The sequence below is a fragment of the Panthera pardus genome, unplaced genomic scaffold (assembly GCF_024362965.1).
Source record: "Panthera pardus isolate Hobbes unplaced genomic scaffold, ASM2436296v1 HiC_scaffold_6, whole genome shotgun sequence".
NCBI lineage: Eukaryota > Metazoa > Chordata > Mammalia > Carnivora > Felidae > Panthera > Panthera pardus.
The window spans coordinates 45,368,199-45,393,093 of record NW_026526991.1 but is presented as its reverse complement, the minus strand read 5'-3'; the positions used below and the strand labels follow the sequence as shown (position 1 = coordinate 45,393,093).

The 24,895-nt window shown below is 41.2% G+C and overlaps 1 protein-coding gene across 1 annotated transcript in view; it reads left to right on the top strand.

The window, feature by feature from the left end:
- Nucleotides 1-24,895, top strand: part of TPH2 (tryptophan hydroxylase 2) — a 105,486-nt gene that overhangs the window by 68,648 nt on the left and 11,943 nt on the right. The window lies entirely within an intron of this gene.

Below are 24,895 nucleotides of genomic sequence, written 5' to 3'. Positions count from 1 at the left end.
AGATTTAAGGTGAAGCTTCCAAATGCGTTTGAGTTCTGAATTCAGTGGTGGAGACTGGGGTTCAGAACTGGGAGCAGAGGCCAGCAGTTTCATTTCTTCTTCTTTTCAAAAAACATTTTTATTTAAATCCAAGTGAGTTGACATGTAGTGTAGTAACGGTTTCAGGAGTAGAATTTAGTGATTCGTCACTTATATACAACACCCAGTGCTTATCACAAGTGCCCTCCTTAGTGCCCATCACCCATCTAGCCCATACCCCCTACCTCCCCTCTAGCAACCCTCAGTTTATTCTCTGTATTTAAGAGTCTCTTATGATTTGCCTCCCTTTCTGTTTTTATTTTTCTTTCCCTTCCCCTATGTTCATCTGTTGTGTTTCTTAAATTTCACATAAGACAGGTTCATTTCTATGTAGGAAGTAGCTGGTGACAGGTTAAGGAGGATCAAGTGTCCCCCAAGGGAGCCAAGAATCCTGCCTGGAATCTTGCAGTAGCTTTGACAGTTAAAAACAAAACAAAACAAAACAAAACCCAAGAGAGTAAAACTTGCAAAAGATTTTAACACAAAGATTTTGAACCTCTTCTAAATGCAGTGGAGAGTTGGTGGGGTGGGGGGAGTGGAGGGGGGAACTCACCATGGTTTTGTCTGATCTACTCATTTCTCTTTTTCTCATATTGCATGTGCCCCCACCCCAGCTCCCTTTGATTTTCTGTCTCTCACAAGCCTTGTGATTCCAGTTCCTTCCAGCTTTATAGACTCTGCCCATCTACTCTGAAAAGTGTTTCGCAGGGGCACTCAGTTGGTTGAACGTCTGACCCTTGATCTTGGTTCAGGTCATGATTTCTCCATTCGTGAGATCGAGCCCCATGTCAGGCTCTGCACTGGCAGTGTGGAGCCTACTTGGGATTCGCTCTCTCCCCCTCTCTCTCTGCCCCTCCCCCCTCAAAATAAATAAATACAAACATTTAATAAACATTTAAGAAAAAAGAAAAGAAAAGTGTTTCGCAGACCAAAGAGAAATTTGGAAAGCTTTTCCTGCGTGCTGTGGGGAGTGTGGGGGAGAGACTCATGGTGTGAGGAGGCTAGGGAGAGAGATTTTCCCTGAAATCCTCCTAAAACTGTTGTTGACTTTAGAAACCATAACACATCTCTCAGTCAGAAACAAAGTGAATGGGAAACTGCTGGAAGGTGGTTTTGAAAGAAAGAACAGATTCTGGCCAGGCCATTTCAAAGTAACCCCTGGAATACATAACCTATTGGATAACGTGCATATTAATGACTCTCAAGCCATATACTGTAGCTAAAAGTTGCAAAGACTAAGAGATTAAGGGCTGACTACGGCCTCACTGGGAGGTGTAAAAAGTCCAGTGGTAGGGGGAATAGTGTTGGTTGGGAGGCCTCTTAACTGTCCAGATGAGAAATGGACATGTTATTAGCTGATTTCCTCAAAGTTGTTCCCATTAAGTCCCCTGAAGATGTACTGGAGTAAAATGAGAGATGAGATGTACCAAAGGAGAAAAATCCATAGAGAGGACAAATGGAAAACCACAGAAATCACTATTTATGCAGCACAATGAGACAGGCCATATTATTCTTTTACTCTAGGTGAGATTTATATTATTAATGACTCTGTTTATATAGTGCCTGCTTTTCCTTGTTTAGTGAATTTAAGCACTTAGGAAATAGGGAGTAAAAGCAGACACTTAATAACTTTCTGTGATGTGCTGTCAACAAATCCATCCAAGGAAGAAAACAACGTCCAGTAGGACTAATTGGCCACCACTAAATTCTGTTTCATCCAAAGCTGCTTTTGAACTTCTGGGTCTGATTTCAGAGGGACCAGGCTATTTGCCTATAGCGATATTGCTTCTTCTTGCTATATTTCTACATGATATTTATTTTGACATTTTAATAATGCTTAGCTTTGAGAATGAAGCTATCTCTGCTGTTTATGTAGCCAGTGGTTTCTATGCTCTGAGAACCATTTAAATGAAACTCTTTTGTATCTGAAGAAATTGATGATGATGCTTGGTAAATGTATTTCAAATGCATTGTTATACATGTAAATAATTTGCCCTCTGGTGGATAATGAATAAGGCCACTGGTTTTGGCAGCTGCACTCTTTTTATACTCATCATAGCTGTCCGCGGTCTGTGCATGATAGATATGCAAAAATATTCCCAGTAAGGGCTGCTTGGAGTGTGCTATGATTTTGAGACGAGCCATTTCCCACCGTAGTGCTGGCTTAAGTGGATTTAATAGATTAGTGTCTTCTTTAAGGGTTGTAAACTTAAATGCCTTCAGGGGCCAGATAGGTAGCAAACATGTGTGAAACAGCCTGATATACGATAATAAGGAGTGTAGGAGCCTGTGGAGAACTGGAGAATGCACATTACATCTAAAGGCCTTCATATCCAGAAATTAAAACAAAATGTTCTTTGGCTACAAACCATGTCTGCAAGCTGAAACAGAACTCGGCTCTCAGTCCCCAGCCCTTGTATCTGAGGTTAGAGTACATGTTAGACCTACCGTCATTCTTGAGGGACCAACCCATGCTCGGTTCATCTCTTGTCATAGTGGATGTTCTTAATTACGGTTTGCTGACTATTTTTCCTAAGAAAATAGTGTTCTCTAGAGGGAAGTATCCTATCGCTGTTGAGAGATGACTGGTTTTGAATTAAACTGCGAACAGTTACAAGCATGATTGCCATGCATGTGGGCTGAGCACATGTCAAAAGTTTAACTAATTAATGAGGGAAAAGCAGGATGATAAATGCAGCTCAAGGAAGAATTTGCAAGACTGAGACCATATCGTCCCTGAAAGAAAGAACCTGGAATAAGGTGCAAAGTCGTTTGTGTTCTATGGGCAAAAACTACATAACCTTGAGGTTGTCTTTTCTCCCAGGCAGAAATCATTTGCGTGTCTAGTGGACAAAAATAACTTACAATTTATCTATCTTCACAAGTTACCATCTAACTTCACAACGTCTGGGCCCTAATGAGTAGTAAATAGGAAGTCGGGAAAGCTTACGTTCTCTAGATTAATGCTGCTCAAACCATAATGTATATAAAATAAGTTAGGGATGTTGTTAAAAGGCAGATTCTGGTCAGGTAGGTCCAGCATGGGGCCTGAGATCTGGCATTGTTTTGTTTGTTTGTTTTTGTTTCTTAAAAATTTTTTAAGTTTATTTATTTATTTTGAGAGAGACAGAGACAATGTGAGCAGGGGAGGGACAGAGAGAGAGGGAAATTGAGAGAGAGAATCCCAAGCAGGGATTCAATGACGCAGGGCTCAAACTCAGGAAACTGGGAGTTCATGACTTGAGCCAAAACCAAGAGTTGGACACTCAACCAACTGAACCACTCAGGTGCCCCAGGATCTGGCATTTCTAACAAGATCCCAGGTAATGCTGATGCTGTAAGTCAAAGAGGGTCAGTTGACCTGATAGGCCTGTGGGCCTATTAGACAATGCTTGAATGTTTCATTCAAAAGACACATGGTAATCTTCCAGTCTTATTTCCATATTTTGATACTTTTTTTCTACAAGCTGGATTCATAGAGTATTGGGAGATTAATATTGTGTAATATGAGATGAGTTTATTTAGGACTTAGTCTGGGCCTGAAAATGAATGCTTGCATCTATGAGCGCCATGTCATTGGTTCTGTTTTGAGTGTCTACTCTTAAACTCCCCTGCTGCTTGCTCTTTGACCACATGACTTATATTATCCAATTTTATGGGAATGCATAAACAGAAACTTGCTGATTAAGTGGATTTAGGAATCAGTCCTAGAAAAATATCGATTTCGCTTCCTTCCCAACGTTGGGAAATGTAAAGGGGTGCCTTTCACCAAATGGTGCTTCCCATCTACGGTGTGTCCCGTCATGCAGATGGTTTCTGTTCAGTCTATTCATTTCTCACATCATGGAGGCATTTGAAACAGACAAAGCTGTGCACCACTTGTAAGAGAAAGCAATCAGTATGAATACACCTCAGATGTTTCCAAGCAGAATAAATTGGCCTCTGGCCTAGTTGGAATTTTCTCTCTACAGAGAGTTTTAGGTATCCATTCAGTTCTGTTGACCCTGACACATACTTACCTTCACTTCATGATTGAGGGTTTCTGTCACTGGGTCTTGGGAAAGCTGATGAGAGAAGAGTCTTGGCCAATGGTAATAAAAGAATAAGCACTCTTTCCCAGAATATGTTCCCAGAACATTAGTCTCATGAAATGTTATTATGGGTTCTAGAAAAGAAGGGATCTATGGGCAAATATATTTGGGAAACATTGAGTTAAAAAAAGAAAACAGCTTTGTTTTTTAAAGTACTGAGACTTTTCAGGGACTCTAATGTGATAATGTGTAGGGTGAATCTCCACAGGTGATAAAAAACTTATTTCTCCAAACTTACCATGTTTTCCCTGTTTTAAGATGCCATTGATTGTAAAATATACTCTTAATTCAATAGCTTGTTCTAAAGGGGAAAAAAGATTTAGTTAGCAAAATTTTTGATATTGTTTGTAAGATAATGTTAAAATGTAAAAACAGTGAACTTAAGAATTAAGAAAGGACATTATATGATTGCAGAAGTCTCTTTTTATGGAACACATGTTAGCATCCTATGCTATTAATATTCCAAGGAACACAGTTTAGGAGATACAAATCTAGAATGATTTTTGAAAGGGGAGAATTCATTGTGAACAGAAACCCGATCACCAGCTTAACTTTTTTTCCACAAAAAGATTGTCAGGAAATTAGTAATATAAGGTTCTGTTTGTATTTTATCAAAACAAATAATTTATTGGTTCCAAGTAAAAGAGTTTGCATTGATTGGGGCTTTTGATGGTCATGAATCAAGTGTGCTTGAATTTCTAGTTATAACCAGGACTTTCTCATGCTGAGAATAGTAATGAAATGTAGTCAGTCTTAAACTAATAATCGACTATAATTCACACTAGAAATGTAATTGCAAAGGTAACCTTAGTTTATGAATTGCTAATTAATATTTTCCTGCCTGTGGGAGGACATTAGCTTGTTTCCCGGTCTCACATCTTTGTCTACCTGGCTCAGAGTGGGGAACTTATGTATGCTTTTAAAAGACTTAGGCCCAGCTCTAGTTCTTTCTGAAGATGGATGACATTAAAAATGACCATTTTAGTATCTCTACAGAAAGCTTGCAATAAGCCCCAGGCTTATTTATTCCATGCGGAGTCTTTGAACTAGTTCAGCTGTTTGGATCATTTGATACAAAGCTGACAAAAAGCTGGAAGGAATGCACTTTTATACATTCTTAATTGAGATGTTTGGGCAGATGATCAGTGTGTGTATTATTTCTAAGAGTAACTTAATTAAAAGTTAATAGTATCTATTCCAACTCATTACTTTCACTTTTATGTCTTCTGTGCATATAGAAAAATTGTAGAACCTACAAGGTGCTACGTTTCTTCAGCTAGCCCCATAGAAGCTTAACTTTTCCAGTGTTTTCCCTTCGTGTTTTTTTTGCCTGGGTGCTCTAAGACCACACTTCCTTCTGACTATCTCTCTTCTGAGAACTTTGATATCAGAGCTAAGGCTATTTTCTCTGTTTGTGTATGTTTCACTTATGATATTGCCATTATGAGGTGCCTTGCCAGCTATGGTGAGAACACCACGGTTATTTGGAATGAAAAAAGTGAGCTGTACATTGCCCACTATGGTTAGAAACAAATCCATTTGTAACCCAGAATAGTTGTGTATTTTTGCAACTCAAATCTTTCTTCGTCATTTAAAATTGTATCCTAGGGGCTTCAGAGAGCCATCTTGTAACTGCAGACGAGGGAAAAAAAGCTCAACAACCTACTTTAGATATTTGGAGACTCGTAAAAATAGAGCTGCTTTGGTAGCTATTCATTCTGTGCTGCGAGTGAGCTCTGCGCCCTCTTAATTTTATTCATGCAGGAGCACCGCAGGCCTGCCGCTGGAGTCCCTCAGCACTTGATGAAGCTTCTTTTGGGGTGTCTGGTGGGCAGTATGCCGTGTGGTGTGATGTGCTGGAAGGGCCTAAACCCGAAGCTGGTCCAGTGGGGCTTGAGTGCCAGCTTTCTTCACTTTCCCCAGCTTGCCTGAGATATGATTGACATATGTTGTGGCAGTTTAAGGTGGACAGTGCACTGATTTGATATATTCATATATTGTGGTCTGATCAGTTAGCTAATACCTGCGACGTGTCACAGAATCACCATTTCTTTTTTGTGAAGATATAGTCTCTTAGTGACTTTCAAGTATATAACACAGTATTATTAACTCTAATCATCATGCTGGACATTAAGATCCCCAGAAGTTATTCATCTTATAACTGGCCGTTTGTACCCTTTGACAAATACCTCCCCATATCCCTCACTCCCTAGTTCCTGGTAACCACCAATCTAGTCTCTGTTCCTAAGAGTTTGGCTTTTCTATATTCCACATATAAGTGAGATCGTACAGTATTTGTCTTTCTATGTCTGACTTATTTCACTTAGCATAATGCCCTCCAGGTCCATCCATTTTGTTGCAAATGGCAGAATTTCCTTTTTCCTCAGGGCTGCATTGAATGAATACCACATCTCTATGCATTGGTCCGTTGATGGACACTTACATTTTTTCTGTATCTTGGCTATTTTGGATAATAATACAGTAAACATGGGAGTGTAGATATCTTTTTAATATTCTGTTTGCATTCCTTTTGAATATATATTCAGAAGTGGGATTGCTAAATCATATGGCAGCTCTATTTTTAACTTTTTGAGGAAGTTTTCCATACTATTTTCCATAGTGGCTACACCAATTTACATTCCTTCTAACAGGGCAAAAGTGTTCCCTTGTCTTCACATCCTTGCCAGCATTTGTTATCTCTTCTCTTTTTTATATGAGTACCAGCTTTGTTACTTCCTAAACTTGTATTCTGAGACAAATCACATTACCATTTTGGGCCTCAAATGTCTTCTTTAAAACTGGGAGATTTTCCTCCTACCTGATGCTGAACGAGGAGCAAATGAAAGGAAATGCTTCCGTGATGTGTGGCTTGTCATTATCTACCTCATACTCAGGTATGGTAGTACTTGATCTCACCATTACCCAAGAAATCCTAACTGCAGCCAAGGTACTATATTATTGATTTAATAATTTTAGAGTCATTTAAAGACCCTAAATCATCTAGCTCTTCATCTAGAGATAACTTCTTCCTGTGATTCAAAAGCCCTGACATTGAGCCCTTCTTACTTTTTCTTCTCAAAGTAAGCTAGTGTGCATTCATCAAGCACGGAAGATTTCTGCAGTCATTTTCATTTCCATAAAGATGTACAAGAGAAGGAGTTTTCTGGTTTAACTACAATGGAGTAGGCTCTCAAAATCTTAGACTTGTATTAACAGAAATGCCTATGGTATAATTCCATTTCTAGCAAAAGCAGGGAGAAGATGGTTGGAATTTTTTTTTTTTTTATGAGCTAGAATAGCAGAGGTAATATTATATCAAACTATAGAAATTTAATTACCCCATTCCACAAATGTAGTTTTCAAATAAAGGAGTCAAAAGGATTTTCAAAGCTATTCTTCTGAACTGTGATATAAAAACCCAGAACACATTTAGTAGATGTAAAATGTATTGCTGTACATTATGAGCCACCACGATGAATGGAAGCACAATCAGAAACACGACACGAGACTGAACACACGGTGATTAAACATCTCTTTGCTCCCCTCTTAGAAATGTTGTAATTTGCTTAGAGTTTTATATGCTTGTCACTGTAAGGATGGGCATTTCTGGAATATTTCTGATGAGTGGACTTCATATTGGGAAGAGGTTTCCCAGAAAATGGAAATGCTGTCATTTGAGGACTTAAATCCACACTGGATGTAAGTAAGAAATGCTGGGAGGGTGGGGAGGAATAAATCACCCAGGGGCCTCATCATTTTTCAGGGTCTGCTGGTCTGTCCTTTATAGTGTCCATAAACAACCATTCTCTCTGAAAGGAAGGGAGGGTGGATGCAGGGTGACTTGGGGACTCTGTTATTGAAAAGTCTTTACCAAAACTCTTTGTTTCTCCTCCTTGTTACACAACTGACATATAGTCATTGTAGAAAATTTTTTAAAAAAATGGATAAGTAAGGAAAATAATATAAAGATCATTTGTAATATCAGACCAGTGATAACCACCATTAACATTTAGTATAAAGCCTTCTTGTTTTTCCAAAGTCATTTTGGCATGTCAAGTAAGAGCTTGGTAAAGGGAGTCTTGGCTTTGGAAAAGGAGCAATGAGGTGTTCACCCATTTATCAAACACTTGTGCTGTCAGGAGAGACTGTATCTTTTACATCTACACAAGAAAGAATAAATTGGAATTGCTCTGGAGATACAGGGCTTATGACTTTTCACTCAGGTACACTGCAAAGTGGTCCAGTGAACATCATATGTAGCTAATGAGTTTCGTTTGCTTTTCCTTTTTCTTTCATTTTGGAGAAAAAAGTTAGCAGATGCCACTTTTTTTTTTTAAATTAAAAATTGGTTTCCGTACATATTTTAATTTTCTATTTTCTAATTTTGCATTAGCTTGTCGTTATTGGTGAGTACTACTTTTATCTAATCGATATCCACCCCTCCTATTGTTCTCTTTCTGGGTAAAGTCATAAGTATCCTTCCCCATAGCACTTGATCTGATTCTTTATTAAAAAAATTTTTTATTTTAGGGGCGCCTGGGTGGCTCAGTCGGTTAAGCGTCCGACTTTGGCTCAGGTCATGATCTCACAGTTTGTGAGTTCGAGCCCCGCATCGGGCTCTGTGCTGACAGCTCAGAGCCTGGAGCCTGTTTCAGATTCTGTGTCTCCCTCTCTCTCTCTGACCCTCCCCCACTCATGCTCTGTCTCTCTCTGTCTCAAAAATAAATAAACGTTAAAAAAAAAATAAAAAAAATTTTTTTTATTTTAATGTTTATTTATTTTTGAGACAGAGAGAGACAGAGCACGAGTGGGGGAGGGGCAGAGAGAGAGGGTGACACAGAATCTGAAGCAGGCTCCAGGCTCTGAGCTGTCAGCACAGAGCCCGATGTGGGGCTCGAACCCACAAGCTGAGAGATCATGACCTGAGCTGCAGTCAGATGCTTAACTGACCGAGCCACCCAGGCGCCCCTCTTCATCTTTAAAATGAGAATAATGATAATATCATTGAGTCTTGCAGAGCTATTGTGGACTAATGAGATAATGCATTGTAAACCTGCTTAGTACAGTGCTAAGTGTTTGATAAAAGCTAGCTAGTGTATTTGACGTGACTGTACTCTTAGCTGTCAAGGTGGCCACATCAGTAAGACTCAAGGGCAGGGAAGGCCCCTGTGTGACCTTGGGTAATTTTCTTTCAACAATTCAGTTTTCCCTTCTGAAATGCAGACTATGCAGTTTATGTTACAAAGGGGTTTTTGACAGAGATAGCATGCTACTTTGCAATGTGAAGTGTTTTAACCATAAATAATAAAGGTATGGCCTCCCCTAAAAGATGTCAAGCTTCTCCCTGGAGATGGAGGAGACCTCCCCAGAGTTAATAGCACACCTCCCCTGAGTGAACACAGAGAGAGGCAAGTTGCAGGAAACAGCTTTGGAAAACAATGAATAAATATTGTTTGTGCTGGTGAGAGCGCATGAAATATGAATTCCTGACTAAACTTTGCAAGCAGATTAGGAGTGATGCTGTTCATTGATACATGCAGCTCTCCCTTAATAACTAAAGAAAGCAATAAATTTGGGGTTTCACATCTCGGCTGCTCTTCCTCCTTATGAGTTCAAGTTTCTGAGAATTCAAGCCAGGTGTGTGGAGTTTGGCTGTAAGCTGGCTGCATTAACATAAGAGTATGCAAAGAAGCTATTGGAAGAGTTCCAAAAGATGTTGTTTGCTCCAGTTTTGATGCATTTTGGATGTGTCTGTTTGTACACAGGGGTCCTATGTTGGTGTCTAACTAGCAAGGTTTAAAAGTTCTCTGTAGTAACACATGGGGAGATACCGTAAATTGGCATACTTTAGAAACATTTAGATGTTCAGTGCTCACAAAAACGTTTTTGGGGCTGTTCACCCTTTCCTCTCTTAACACTAATGAAGAAGACTTAGCTCTTCAAGATAAAAACCAAAGCTATAATTGGTGAGAAAAGGGGCATTGGATTCTGCTTCCTTGTGAGGGTGTTTTATCAAAGGCGTGAACTTGCTGTGTCCCTACTAAATATCTTCTCCACAACTCTGATAGAATCAATTGTGGCCCACTCATTTATTTATTGGTAAACATTTACTGAACATCTTTTATATGTTCAGGCAGTGGGAATTCAACTGTGAAGCTGGTAGACAGGATCCTGCTTCTTGGGGACTATTTCTAGTGAGGGGTACACATAAGTGAATAGGGATTTAAATATAACTTGGTAAATGCAAAGTTAGGGAAAGGAGGGCACTTAGGTCAGGTTCAGGATGATCAGAGGTGATTTTGATGAGGTGGGGAGACTTTTCCCAGCAGTCAGATTGTTAATTTTTTATTTGCGGTTACATATGCTTACTGATAGAATAGGTGTTAATACTTTAGGAAACTTTTGCATCTCAATAGATTGTTTGCATATCAGAAAGCTCCTTTGATTGAGTTTCAGGAACTGTTGACCTGTAATTAAGCTCATAATCACCTATGCAGAAGGTAATTTCTCTGTAGAAATGACTCTGTAGAATCAGAGGCCTGAGATGGGATGAGTCAGCCATGAAGATATCTGTGATCTTAATCGCCTCAGAATAGAGAACCTTCATCTGAGTTACAGCTCTTGCTGTAATTGCTTGAGCATTTGATGTGTGCTTCTTCATTTGGGTCCCATGATGGCACTTCAAGGTAGGTGAGACTCATATTATCATCCCCTAACAAAGTCTCCGGTGTCCACAGAGTGCTGATTACACAATTGGTGCTCAATAGAAATTTGGTGAGGAAAGGAATCCCCATTATATAGATGAATACAGGGAGATTCAGACAAGTGAAATGACTTATCCAAGACCATACAGTAAAATAGTGGCAGGGACTGAACTATTAGATTTTCTCGGTCCTAATCTAGTACACCAGACCATTTCTCAGGAGTTTAGGATGTCAGAGCAAAGAGTGACCAGGTGAAGCAGGAGAGATATGCACTCAGTGTCCTGGAAGCAAATTATTGTCACAGATGCAGGATTCAGGCTAATGTCTGAACCTGGGGGAGGTTTCAGGCTAATGTCTGAACCTGGGGGAGGTGGAGTTATACACACACACACATATACACACATATACATACATACATATGTGTGTGTATGTGTGTATGTGTATACACATACTCACATACACATCTTACACCTTGCTTAAATTAAAAAAAAAAAGTGCATTAACACATGAACATCCAGATTCCTAGCTTCTCTTAAAAAGACCAGTGTCTCTGGGAGTTAGACTGCCTTTACCTAAGGAGACAACTGGCCAGAGTTTAGTTATTGTTCTGTTAGAAGGGGTCCATGATCCTGAATGGAGAAGACATATTTCATCTTCAGTCTCCTGCCTGTCCCCCCTTTATTGTTCAGGGGAATCTGCTGATTAGAGGAAGGGAGAGAGAACTGAGGGATTGGTGCTCTAGGCTTGATATGTTTTATTTCCTAGCCAAAATTTATTGTGGTCCCAGGTCTCCTGAGCTGGGCTAATTGCAGCGCTCTTTCCCACTTGCAAGACTCAGAAGACGTGGCTTCCTTTAATGACTGGTTTCTAGTGCGTGCTCCTCTCTGGCTCCTGATGGGCCTGTGCTGTGTTACTTGGCTGATCCTGGGGCCACAAAGGAATAAAGGCACTTAGCCCAGTGCAAGCTGTGGAAGGATGGCTGCGGGCAAGCTAGACAGACCCCTGTATTTCTTGGCACACGCCAAGCCCAGCTATTAAGAATATGACGTGAGCATCAATTCTAGGGACCTGTAGCGTTCAGTCGCAGAGAAGAGGGGGCAAACAGTGTGATACAGTGCAGACATCATAGATTTTGGGGGTTAGGCATAACCAATTCCAATCCAGCTCTATCACCCCTACACTTGCCCAAGTTACTGAGCCTAAGTCTCAGTTTCCCCAGCTGTAAAATGGGAGGATTTAGCACTGGCATATAGTAATAATTCAATAAATGTTAGCGATTCATTTTATTTATTTTATGGATAACTTAAGACTCAGAGAGGCTAAACAACTTTCCTAAGGTCAGGTAAATGGCAGAGCCTACCCTTGAACCCTGATCTTACACTCCAAAGTCAAAGTGCTATCCTATTATATTACTGTTGCAGTGCCTGCCTCTTAGAGGTATTGTGAGCATGATGTAAAGTGCTTAGCACTGTAGTGGAGAGTAGGTTTCAGTAAGGCAGTGGTTATTAGTAGAGGTAGGGGAGCTCAATTGAGCTGAAATGCTATCTGGAGGTTCAATTACTTATAGACCCTCATTGTGACAGGGACCCCAGTTCACAGGTAAATCTTCTCAGCCCCATTTACACATATAGATGGTTAGTGTCGACTCTGAGTGTGAGAGATGATGATGGTAGGGCTGATGGTTAGTGACTAGAAAAGAAACATGACTTCATTAATAAAAACTTAAGATAGAAGACTGCTTGGTGTAATGGAGTGGTAAGAATGGCTTTCCCCACTAAACATACCTTTCTCATCAGTTTTCAGGTGTATAATTGTCTCCAGGATTCTTGGTCTTGCCTGGAAAGAAATAGGTGAGCAAGTGCAAGCTCTTTAGCCCTAATGTCTGGGAGGGTGTTGCTTTTAGTAATGCAGGGATAAAAATAAAACGACCCTCTAAAGGCAGTGGTGACTGCCCACAGCTTACTTGGGAGTCAGTAAAAACCTCATTTTTCATACTAGCCTCTGAGAGCTGACCTTTAAAATCACCACATCTGGGGAGAATGTGTGATTTGATGCAGAACATTTTAGGACATGCCAAAGGATGAATGGCTGAGAATGTGCTCATCAGTTTTCTTCTCCTTCAAGGAGCTCAGAATTGCTTAGGTTATAAAAGTCAGTTCTTGGGCACTTCAAACCTACAGCATTTGCTTAAGTAGGTCTTCTGTGCAAAGTAGATTAAGCACATATATAAATGGGATGCTGATCCACCTACCTGCAATGAAATGGGGTGTGTGTGTGTGTGTGTGTGTGTGTCCTCAGGGTGAAGTTTAACCATTTCAAGGTAGCTAGTTACATAATAAGTCAGTAAAGGGTTGTTCGGAAAAAGATGAAATTGCTTTAGAAAGAGAACCAAACAATGTGAATTGCTTTGTTATGAAGATGCTTTATCGAGACTCTTGTACTACATCTAGGGTCCAATGAGTAATACTACTGAACATAAAACCAGCTTTTGATTTGTGAAACTCAAAATAGCTGTAGATCCAGAGGGCTTCATTAAAAAGAAGCCTATTTGTATGCATAATACCTTTGAAAGAGCCAGAGAATTTTGTGGAAAACAGCATTGGATGGGTGGTCATCTCACAAAATCATCTTCAGGAGAAAATAGCATCTGTTGGATCTCATGTGTCATCATCTGCTCAGTGAAGGTCTGGGCAGTGATGCCAACAGAAATTCCTTGTGGTTGCTAATTCTGAGCAGTCTGGGCTGTGAGGCACTTCAGGGCCTGGATCTATCACACTTAAACTCCTTCACACCCTGACAATGCACAGTTAGCATTTTTCCCTGGCTAGTCTCCAGTTGCCTACAAGTTTCAGACCTGGCAAACTGAAAAACTCTCCCCCCAACATTTTTGATGAGGATCCAGAGGTCAGAATCAGTGGACCTTCAGAGTTACTGCTTGTGATGAAATAGGCCAGGGGCCACTGAACCACAAGACTACTGAACTTCTGCAGGAAGTAACTGCCAATCAATCTTTGAAGGCCTGACAGTAGGATGGCTCCTCCCTCCCTCAATGGCTTGGAGGACCATTGGCTGTTGTTGAAGAGATGTCAAGGGACAGATCTATTTCTGAAGCTGTAGGTGAAAACTGATTGGATTTCTACTGTAGGAGGGTTTTCATCTTTACAGAAAAGTCTATAATATTGGAATATTTGCTGAAGGTAGTAGTTATTGATCTGGAAGACTGGCATTGATCTGTTGCTTGGCCCACTGGAAAACTCTCCTTGCTTTCCCCTTTCCTCCCTCCTTCAGTATTTGCTGAGCACCTGCTGCATGTCAGCTGGGTGCTGGAGACCAGATATTAAACAACAAGAACAACCCAAACAAGTCAGACCCTGTCAGAGTTACCTGAAATTAGGGAGCTCAGAGCCTGGTGGAGACGACAGACAAGACTGGCAATATCCACATGGATCCAGAAGTGCTCTACCAGGAGAGAGGAGAGAGCCACCTTAAGCTGGCAAACCAGTAGGAATTGGCAAAGGAGCTGGACAAGGACAAGGGCATTCCATGCAGAGGGAAGGTCATATGCAAAGGCCTAGATGGGAAGCTGAAGAGAGCATGGCAGTCTGCACAGTTGCCAATAGTTCCCTGAGGAGTGGACGATGGGGAGGCAGAGGGTTGAGAGATAAGGCAGGGACTAGGACACGGAGGGTCTTTTCTGCCATACGGAGAAGTGTGGGCCTTCACTTTAGGGCAGTGGGATGGTGAAGGTCTGTAATTGGGCCAGCACATGGCCATTGTGACCTGGAGCCTAGCCCTGGGGATGGAGTGTCTTAGAGTGAATTTTGTCAGGGTTTCAGGGGTGGGCAAACTGCTTGGGTGGCTCTCCTGCTGACTGCAAGCTGATCACTACTGTTAGTTCATCATAGTTCTTTTTTCTATTTCTTCCTTTTTTAATAATAAAAAAAATAGCTAGGCATGTGGGTGACTCAATTGGTTGAGCGTCTGACTTCAGCTCAGGTCATGATCTCATGATTCTTGAGTTTGAGCCCCGTATCGTTCTCTGTGCTGACAGCTCAGAGCCTGGAGCCTGCTTCGGAGTCTGTGTCTCCCTCTCTCTCTGCCCCTCCCCGCACTCATGCTCTGCCTCACTGTCTCAAAGATGGATAATAAAACATTAAAAAAATTTTTTTGGGGGGCGCCTGGGTGGCTCAGTCGGTTAAACATCCGACTTCGGCTCAGGTCATGATCTCACAGTTTGTGAGTTCGAGCCCCGCGTCGGGCTCTGTGCTGACAGCTCAGAGCTTGGAGCCTGCTTCACATTCTGCGACTCCCTCTCTCTCTGCCCCTTCCCTGCTCATGCTCTGTCACTCTCTGTCTCAAAAATAAATAAACACTAAAAAAAAATTTTTTTAAATAAAAATAAAAAATTTTTTTTTAAAAGATTAAAAAATACCATTAAATCCTGACATAAAAACTAGTAAATGTTAAATGATAAGTCAGGTGGCCTTTCTTTGAAAATGCTCACAGATAAGCTGGAGGAGGGACAGTAAAACTGAAATGGCCAGAGGGCTCTGAAACAAAATCATCCATTTGTTCTTGGAAGCAACCAAAAAAATATAGGAAGCAATAGTTAAGAGACACACAGAAAAATCCCAACCAAAGCAGTGCTGCTGAAAATCGCCTATGTCAATGTATTCTTCAATAAAAGTTGTTTTCTGCTGACGCTTTTTTTCCCCCTACGGATGTTCCTCTTATATTTGATGATCAATTTTCCACAAGGTTTGCTGTAATGTTTCCTCAGAGCTTAGGTTTTTACATTTTAATTCATTCGATGGCCATTCTTAACCTAAGACAATATATGCTGTTTCCACAATTAAGGATCATCGTCTTCTAGCTGACAAGACATTACTCAAATCCCAACCCTCCTCTTTTTCTCTACTTGTTTTTGTCTGTCTTGGTTTGAGGCGAATGGCTGGCAAAAGCGGTGGTCTCTACCGGTTGAAGTGGAGCCTGTGATCTGGTACATTCGATCATTTGACTTACCTCTACCTTCCTTTGATGCTCATTTGGGGTTCCCAGAAGTCACCCTCCTCATGCAGGCCCCTGAAGTTACTCTTTCCACTTATGTCCCCTCTTCCCATTAATCCTTCTTCTAAGGGCCCATTAATCCTTAAAAGCCTAACACAAACTTCATATTCTTTGTGTTCGAGACAGATAAGCACACTGCAATTTCAAGACAGAGTGTTTGTGGGAAGATAAAAACTGCAGTTTATTATTATTATTTTTGTATTAATCTTGTCTCCCCAGTCATATTTAACAATTCTCTTTAAAAATTTTTGAATGTTTATTTATTTATTTTTGAGAGAGGTGGTGGGCCGGGTGCGGAGGGGGTCAGTGGAGAGAATCCCAAGCAGGCTTCATGCTGCCAGCTCAGTGCCTGATGTGAGGGGTGAACTGTGATATCATGATTTGAGCCAAAATCAAAAGTCGGATGCTCAATCAACTGAGCCACCCAGGCACTCCCACATTCCACATGTCTTGAGCATAGAGACCACATCTTTACCTACTTTTGTAATCTCAGCTGGAGTTCAGCACTATGCAATTTAGTAAATATAAATTGATAAAATGTGTTTTGATTAAGTTGCGACTTGGCAAGAGCTATACCGATTTTCGTTTAGAGGCTCATGCTGAAATATGAGTGTAGAAATCTAGGTGTAGCTACCATCACATGAGGCATTTGGACACTAGTACTTGGAATCTATACAGAGACCGGCCCCTGAATGTGTGAACACATGAGCAGCAGCTTCGTTTTGCCAGTGGAGGCTTTCAGATGTGGTGTGAGTGGCCTGTGGTTACACAACATCTGTAGCCCCAAGACTGCAGGAGACCAATGGATCTGGCTCTAAGTTTCTCACATTTCTTACACTCTTATTGTATCCAAGGCTAGCTTGGGCCAAAATAACAAAGCATGCAAAACCCCCTTTTCTGCTGTCTCTTGAAATCAGGTCCCTGAGAACTTCCCCCATCAGGAACCCTTGCTCTGGAGACAAAGCATTGGGGTAGTCACTGCATCCTGGTGTGGTGTGGCTTTATGTGCTACTCTTGGGAGTACTTGTAGATCAAATGGTCAAAGGAACAATAACAAAAATTGATGTCTGGTGATTGGGGGACATTTCAGGGGCATGAGACTCTTCCAGGGCTTAAACAGTACAGTCCCCATTTTTACTTTTTATTTCTGATGGTGATTTGTTTGCCTTAACATTTCTATCCAAAAGCTTCCTGCAAATCAGGAAACAACAGATGCTGGAGAGGATGTGGAGAAACGAGAACCTTCTTGCACTGTTGGTGGGAATGCAAACTGGTGCAGCCGCTCTGGAAAACAGTGTGGAGTTTCCTCAAAAAATTAAAAGCAGAACTACCCTATGACCCAGCAATAGCACTGCTAGGAATCTACCCAAAGGATATAGGAGTGCTGATGCATAAGGGCATATGTACCCCAATATTTATAGCAGCACTTTCAATAATAGCCAAATTATGGAAAGACCCTAAATGTCCATCAACTGATGAATGGATAAAGATGTGGTTTATATGTACAATGGAATACTATTTGACAATGAGAAAGAATGAAATCTGGCCACTTGTAGCAACGTGGATGGAACTGGAGGGTATTATGCTAAGTGAAATAAGCCAGTCAGAGAAAGACAGATACCATATGTTTTCATTCATATGTGGATCTTGAGAAACTTAACAGAAGACCATGGGGTAGGGGAAGGGGAAGAAATTACAGAGAGGGAGGGAGGCAAACCATAAGAGACTCTTAAATACTGAGAACAAACTGAGGGTTAATGGCGGGTGGGGGAGAGGGGAAAGTGGGTGATGGGCACTGAGGAGGGCACTTGTTGGGATGAGCACTGGGTGTTGTATGGAAGCCAATATGACAATAAATTATATTAAGAAAAACCTTCCTGGTTAGCTATCAAAGCTCACTCCTGTTCCAGTCCTATTGTCATTTGCAATTTAATGGAGATTAAGGGAATTTGGGCCAAAGGAGAGAAGATACCTGCTGCTTGTAAACTGAAATGATGTAGCTAAAATTCAAACCCCAGTAGCTGGGGATGGGCAGTAGAGGGGTGAGTGGGAGGGGATCTGGGACAGTTCCACCTTTCAACAATTCTTCGAGTATATATTCTGACATGCTACTTGTTCGAACTAGGATGGAAAGATGTTAGAGAAAACGCTGTGAAAGCAGGGCCGTGAGACACAGAGCCCCTTTTAAGTTTTTCTTTTATTTTTTTGCACTTATCAAAGTACAGACTCTGATGTTAGAACATCTTTGAGTAGCATTCTTCCTTTGCCCATTTGATATGATCTAGGCACCAAATAGAACAGATGCTTGTAGCACTTGTAGTGGGGAACTGTGTTCTGGGGGTCCCAGTTTTACAAGCATGGGGTCTTATTTGCTAGACTATGAGGAAGTAGTGGTGGGAGGGTGTGGAGGTTGGAACCTGGATGGGGCTTGGGCAGCGTGGTGGTGGCAGGGACTTGGGGAGTGTGGGGTTATAGCTATATACCCATTCTGGAAGGTTTTCATTATTTCAGCAACAGGAACTGACTGATAGTGGCCCTACGTTTGTAAGTGAACTTATTGATGAGGAAAGAACACTGGATTTGAAGTTATGACATGAGCTTGACTCCTAGCTCTGCCTGCTATGAGTTGTAGAATCTGGGAAAGTCACTTTATTATTGAGTCTCCGTCTTCCCATCTATAAAATGGAAATGTGTAGTAATGACTGCTCTATATCCAGTTAGTGGTAAGATAGCAAGTCTGTAGTCAGGTGACATCCCTGAGAATACATTTCTTTCTTTCTTTCTTTCTTTCTTTCTTTCTTTCTTTCTTTCTTTCTTTCTTTCTTTCCTTCTTTCTTTCTCTCTCTTTTTTTATTTCTTTTTTTAAAAAATTTTTTTTAACGTTTATTTATTTTTGAGACAGAGAGAGACAGAGCATGAATGGGGGAGGGTCACAGAGAGAGGGAGACACAGAATCCGAAACAGGCTCCAGGCTCTGAGCTGTCAGCACAGAGCCCGACGCGGGGCTCAAACTCACAGACCGCGAGATCATGACCTGAGCCAAAGTCGGACGCTTAACCGACTGAGCCACCCAGGCGCCCCTTTTTTTATTTCTTTAAAAAAAATTTTTTTTAACATTTATTCATTTCTGAGAGACAGTGTGAGTGGGGGAGGGGCAGAGAGAGAAGGAGACACAGAATCCGAAGCAGGTTCCAGGCTCCAAGACGTCAGTGTGGAGTCCGACTCGGGCTGGAACTCACGGACTGCGAGATCATGATCTGAGCCGAAGTTGGCCACTTAACCGACTGAGCCACCCTGGTGCCCCGAGAATACTTTTTTATTTTTATTTTATTTAAAAAAAAATTTTTTTTTTACGTTTATTTTTGAGACAGAGAGAGACAGAGCATGAACGGGGGAGGGTCAGAGAGAGGGAGACACAGAATCTGAAACAGGCTCCAGGCTCTGAGCAGTCAGCACAGAGCCCGACGTGGGGCTCGAACCCACGGACAGTGAGATCGTGACCTGAGCCAAAGTCGGACGCTTAGCCGACTGAGCCGCCCAGGCGCCCCGAGAATACTTTTTTAAACTGGGGCATCTTCCGGCTGATTTTCCCTTTTATCTTGATGTTCTAACATCATTGTTGAATTGTTTAGCGATAACCTCAGGTGTGGAGGTGTTTAGATTTGTATGCTCAAGTATGAAATTTTATATTTCTGTGTTTTTGAGTTGTTAGGTCTGAATTTTTTATGTCTTTTTCATCCCCCTCTTAGGTTAGGGTATGGGCTTCAAGCTACATGAGTAAACTTTAGACCATGTACAAGATAACGGTAAGTGAGATCTCAGTGAGGACCTGAGACTCTTTTATATGTAAAGTAAATCAAATTTAGCATATACCTTTTTGTTACATTTAGCACATCTCAGGACTTTTCTAAACTGTCTTTGCTAGCCTCTTTCTTTGTGCCCATGTCCTGGAAGTGTGGATAGTGGAATTCTAGATGTGGAATGCTGTATGTGACTAGTTTAAAATATATACTACCTGTGTGTAAAGATCAAATATGTAGTGGAGGTGGCAGAGAGAACATTCCGCTTACTCCTCCCTTCAGTCAATTATTAAGTGATATGTGTAAGCCACCTTCCTGGAAAAAGTGAAAGACACCCAGGCTTCTTCCTGGATGTTTGTGTGTACCCTTTAATGCAATTTAAGAATATAGAAGGACTCTCAGAAAGAGGTTATATAGTTATTTCAAGGCATCCAGGGAGTAGGAGGAAGAGGGAGGCAAAAGGACCCTTTAAAAGGGAAATTGGAAGAGTAAATTTCTTTTCCATCACAAGTTCTTTGAAAAAAGTTGTATTTCTCTTTAACTGGAGTGTGTGCCTTAGCCAAAGCTTCAGGTACCTAACACCAAACAGAACAAAGATGTTGCACCGTGTTCTCATAAGTCACCAGGGGGACCAGTGTATATTTTGTTGGTTTGTTGAGTGTCTGTGGCCTTGGTTCCCTCAAGCTCGCCCTGCAGCCCATTTGGCTGACCAGAACGGTTGCGAGGGTGGTGTACTACCAGTAGTGATCTGAAGATGGCAGCATTGGGCGACCTATCTCCTTTTCCTAAGCTCACACCCCGCCTGGCACATCCAGGAGCTGCCTTCCATGGCAGTGTTTGCATTTCAGCTTGTCACTCAGACTTTTTTCTGCTTAATGACTGTATGTATGTAAATGATTCTGCTTTTCTTCTGTGGAAGAAGTCTGATCTATCATTCCTGTTTTGGTTTTTCAGTTAATGATTATATGTAATTATATTCAAATAAAATATTTATAAATAATTACATATAATTAGTGGTATGTAAAATGTGGAATTCATGAACATCAGCTCTGATGAAAGGTACCCTTTAATTTGGGAGGTGATTGTCTTCGTTTTATTTGTTTCTGTTTAAAAGACATCAGTGGCCAAGAACCTGCAGTTCTCTTTTACAGGTGTTCTTATGATGTTCAGGGTGTTTTGTTTTTTGTTTTTTTTGGCTAATAGGTAGGATATTTGTTTGGTAGATCTCTAGGGAATATATTATAGATCCACATCTGGAGAGAGTACTGTGGAGAACAAATTATGTTTTCTTAAAATTTTGGGAAGCAATTAGTTACCCTTGAGTTCTGAAAGGTCTCCAGGGGTCATCCAGTTCAACTCTAAGCAGGCTTTGCATTTAAAACCAGACAGAAGAAATGTGCAGCTGTCCCCCTTCCCTGTCAGTGATCATGCCCGGGGCACTCTGTCTTGTGAGATCTCCACGGGTATTGAAAACAGAAAGAGAAAAATTGTCCTGAGCAAGTCCATAATTCAAATTTTGCCAACACCTGAAGTTCTGGTGCATTTTACCATTTTCTTTTTATCTGTTAGCCACACATGGAGCTGCAAATGGAAAATGGTCTTAAAGTAAAAAAAAAATCCAATTTTCTGGAGAGAAAAGGCTGTAGAAGTAGCATAGAGGCTTTCCTTGGTTGGGGACAGCAGGAAACCAAGGGAAAAGGTAGATAGCGAATGAGCAGATGGAGCTACGTAAGGTCAGAGTTTCTGGAAGGACTCCCAGACGAGGTATGGGGCCAGGGAGCATTCTGAGCGATGGGAAGGAGGATGCACAGTGACTCTTTCCTTTGAGCTTGCCCTGATTCTAAGAGCACATGGACCAAAGGACACACTGGTAGATTTAGCTTTGAACCTTTAGTTGAGTTGATGCAGACCTTTTAATTCCTGCCTTAGAATAGGATGGGATGCCAAATCTATGTGAAGACCTTGTGAATGGCACACCAGATTTTCTCAGCACCCCCTCCCACCCCCCCACCCCCAGCCTGTTTTGATTTAGGTCATTTTGTATGCACTGATATAGCATAAGAAAATTAAAAAATGCTCTTAACAGACTGACCTAAATGCTCCTATAGCTGGCTCCATATGTGTATGTTGGAGGCTTTTGAACATGACAGCTCTCTCTCTCTCTCTCTCTCTCTCTTTTACACACTCTTCTGTATTCAATACTAAGGCTCCAAGGATTTTACATCATGTACTATAAACGCAATACAAATTAGAGAAATCAGCCAAAGACACACTAAGAAGATACCATGAGATTCTAGTTTTCCACTTTTAGACTTTAATTTCTCCATTTTTGGTTGTAAGGGGGAATCATGCATCTATTAATCTTTTACCTAAAAACTTTAAAATGTGACTTGTCGAGCTCTTTGAAATTTGGAGCTCTAGATCTCTTCAATGTGACCATCTAGACTGGTCCTGGGTAAATCACTTTATCTCCTTAAACTTGAGTTTTCCTTTGGGTGAAACAACGCTGAACCCGCAGGACTCTTATTCTACAACTGTACAATCACTTCTCTTCATTGTGCCCAGGATTGTACGAAATCTTTTGGAGGACAGACTTGAGGGCTGTCTTTTAGCATTTGATCAGATCTCTTATTTTGGCTCTTCTCCTGAGGTCTCTGTGATACTGACTTCTCCCAATCCCCTGCCCCTGCTGGCTCAAGTCGTATTCTAAGTCACCCACCTCCCTTGCTCTTTGGCTGCCTCTGCCTCCTAACTGGTCTCTCTGCTTCCACCCCTGCCCCGCTGACAGTCTGTTCTTTACCCAGCACCAGCACGATCTCTTGAGACTAGATTAGAACATGTCTAGCTCTTGCCTGAAATCCCTCCAATGACTTCCCACCGCCCTTGGAAATACAAATCCGTTCCTGCCTTTGCACCTACTTCCTCTGCTGGGAGTGCTCTTTCCCTAAGATCTTTGCACAAAAGGCTGCTTTTCAAGTGGGTTGCAGCTTAAATATCACTCCCTCAGAGAGGCCTTCCCTGGCCACTTCATCTAAAATAGCCATCTCTTCTGCTTAATACCTGACACATTACATGGATTTATTACATATATAGCATATTCTGCCTGGAATTATCCTGTCTATCGATTTTTGTTGTTAAATCTCATCCTGGCAACAAATAGGCTTCACGGGATCAGGGACTTTGTTGCCTTGTTCATTGCATATCCTTAGCAACTAAAGCAGATTCTGGAATATAACAGGTGTTCAAGGAGTGTTTGTAGAATGGATGAATGAATGAGTGAATGAATGAAAGAATGAATGTCATGGGCAGAAGAACTACATGCCAGAGAGGTTATAGTCATATAGCTAAATAGAAGCAGGGCCAAGACTAGAACTCAGGTCCCTTCATGTGTTTCTTTCTTCCAGGTCATGCGGCCATACAGCAAGCCTGACTTAGAGATAATTCTCTCATTCGTTATTTACTCACTACATATTTATTGAGCTCTTATGTTTCAGACACTATTCTGTATCAGTGGTTCTCAAGCAGAAGTGATGTTGGTCCCTTGGGAACATTCTTCAATGTCTAGAGATGTTTTTAGCTGTTACAAGTGGGGTGGGTGTGCTAGTGACATCTAGTCTGTAGAGGTCAGGAACGTTATCGTCTATATGTTGTATAATGCACAGGATAGCCTCCCACAACAAAGAATTAGCCGGCCTGAAGTGTCAACAGTGCTGCAATTGGGACCCTGTTCCAGATGAGCAGATACTTACTCTCATGGAGTTTATAGTTCAGAGTGGGGAGACAGATGACAGTGTATATCATACATAAAGAAATTAAAGGCCATGTCAAAAAGGTGGTATGATGGGAAAGAAAGTAAGTCAGAACAGAGTGAGAAGGAGGGCTGGTGGGCATTGTGGGTGATGAGGGGAGGAAGGACTACAATTTTACCCTTTTGGGGAGGTGAATCAGGGAAGGAAGTTTTGCCTTGGGAGGTTTAGCTCCACGACTTCCAATGACCAGTGCTTTGGGTTCAGCCCATTGAACTTCACAGGTCATCCTCACGTTTAAAAAACACAAAACCCTTCTGAACAAAGGGACATCTTAACTTCCAAATGAAAATAGAGCACGCTGTTGTGGGCTAGAAATAATTATTATTTTCCACCCCTTTTCAGGGGTGTTTAAATTCTCTTTCTCAACACTGTCAGTGCTCTATCATCACAAATGCAGGGCAGTGTTAATTTGATGCAATGTGTATTGCTCATTGTCAACTTCTCACTTTTCTCCCAGAGCAAAAATAGTGTGATTTCAGCTTCTCTCAAGAGCATCGAGAGATTTTTTGGTTGCTCAGAGGTTTCTGTCTGTCTAGGCTGGTTTCTTTTTTTTTTTTTTTTTTTTTAAATTTTTTTTTTAACGTTTTATTTATTTTTGAGACAGGGAGAGACAGAGCATGAACAGGGGAGGGTCAGAGAGAGGGAGACACAGAATCTGAAACAGGCTCCAGGCTCTGAGCTGTCAGCACAGAGCCCGACGCGGGGCTCCAACTCACGGACCGCGAGATCATGACCTGAGCCGAAGTCGGCCGCTTAACCAACTGAGCCACCCAGGCGCCCCTAGGCTGGTTTCTTAAACTCAACAGAAACAACTGTAGATTTTAATGTCTTGGGAAAGCTGTAGTAGTTGATGCTGGTAAAATTCAGGTCAGTGAAATGGTTCTTACTATATATGTTTTTATATATGTGTATATACACACATACATGTATCTACACACACATACATGTGTCTATGTGTAGCATACATAGATATAGACTTAAGATCTCACTGAAAAAGTCAGCCTAAAATTGTGGTTTTGGTAATTTGGTAGGCGTGTACTTGCTCTTTTGGTCTTGCTCTTGTTTTTGTACCACAGTTCTTTACCAAACATTGGCACCTAGTAGGTACTCCACAAATGTTTGTTGAATGAATAAACAAACTGCAAAAATCAGTTTGACATTACTGGATTCCAAGTTATTTTTCTACATTTGCATGAACTTATTTATGTCAACTGAAACACAACTTGGCAAATACAGAAACATATTCTTACGCTGGTATGACTGTGGCATAATCATTCATTTCTAAATCTGTAGTTTTTTTTTTAATTTTTAAAATTATTGCCAAGGATATGAGTTGACTTATGGGG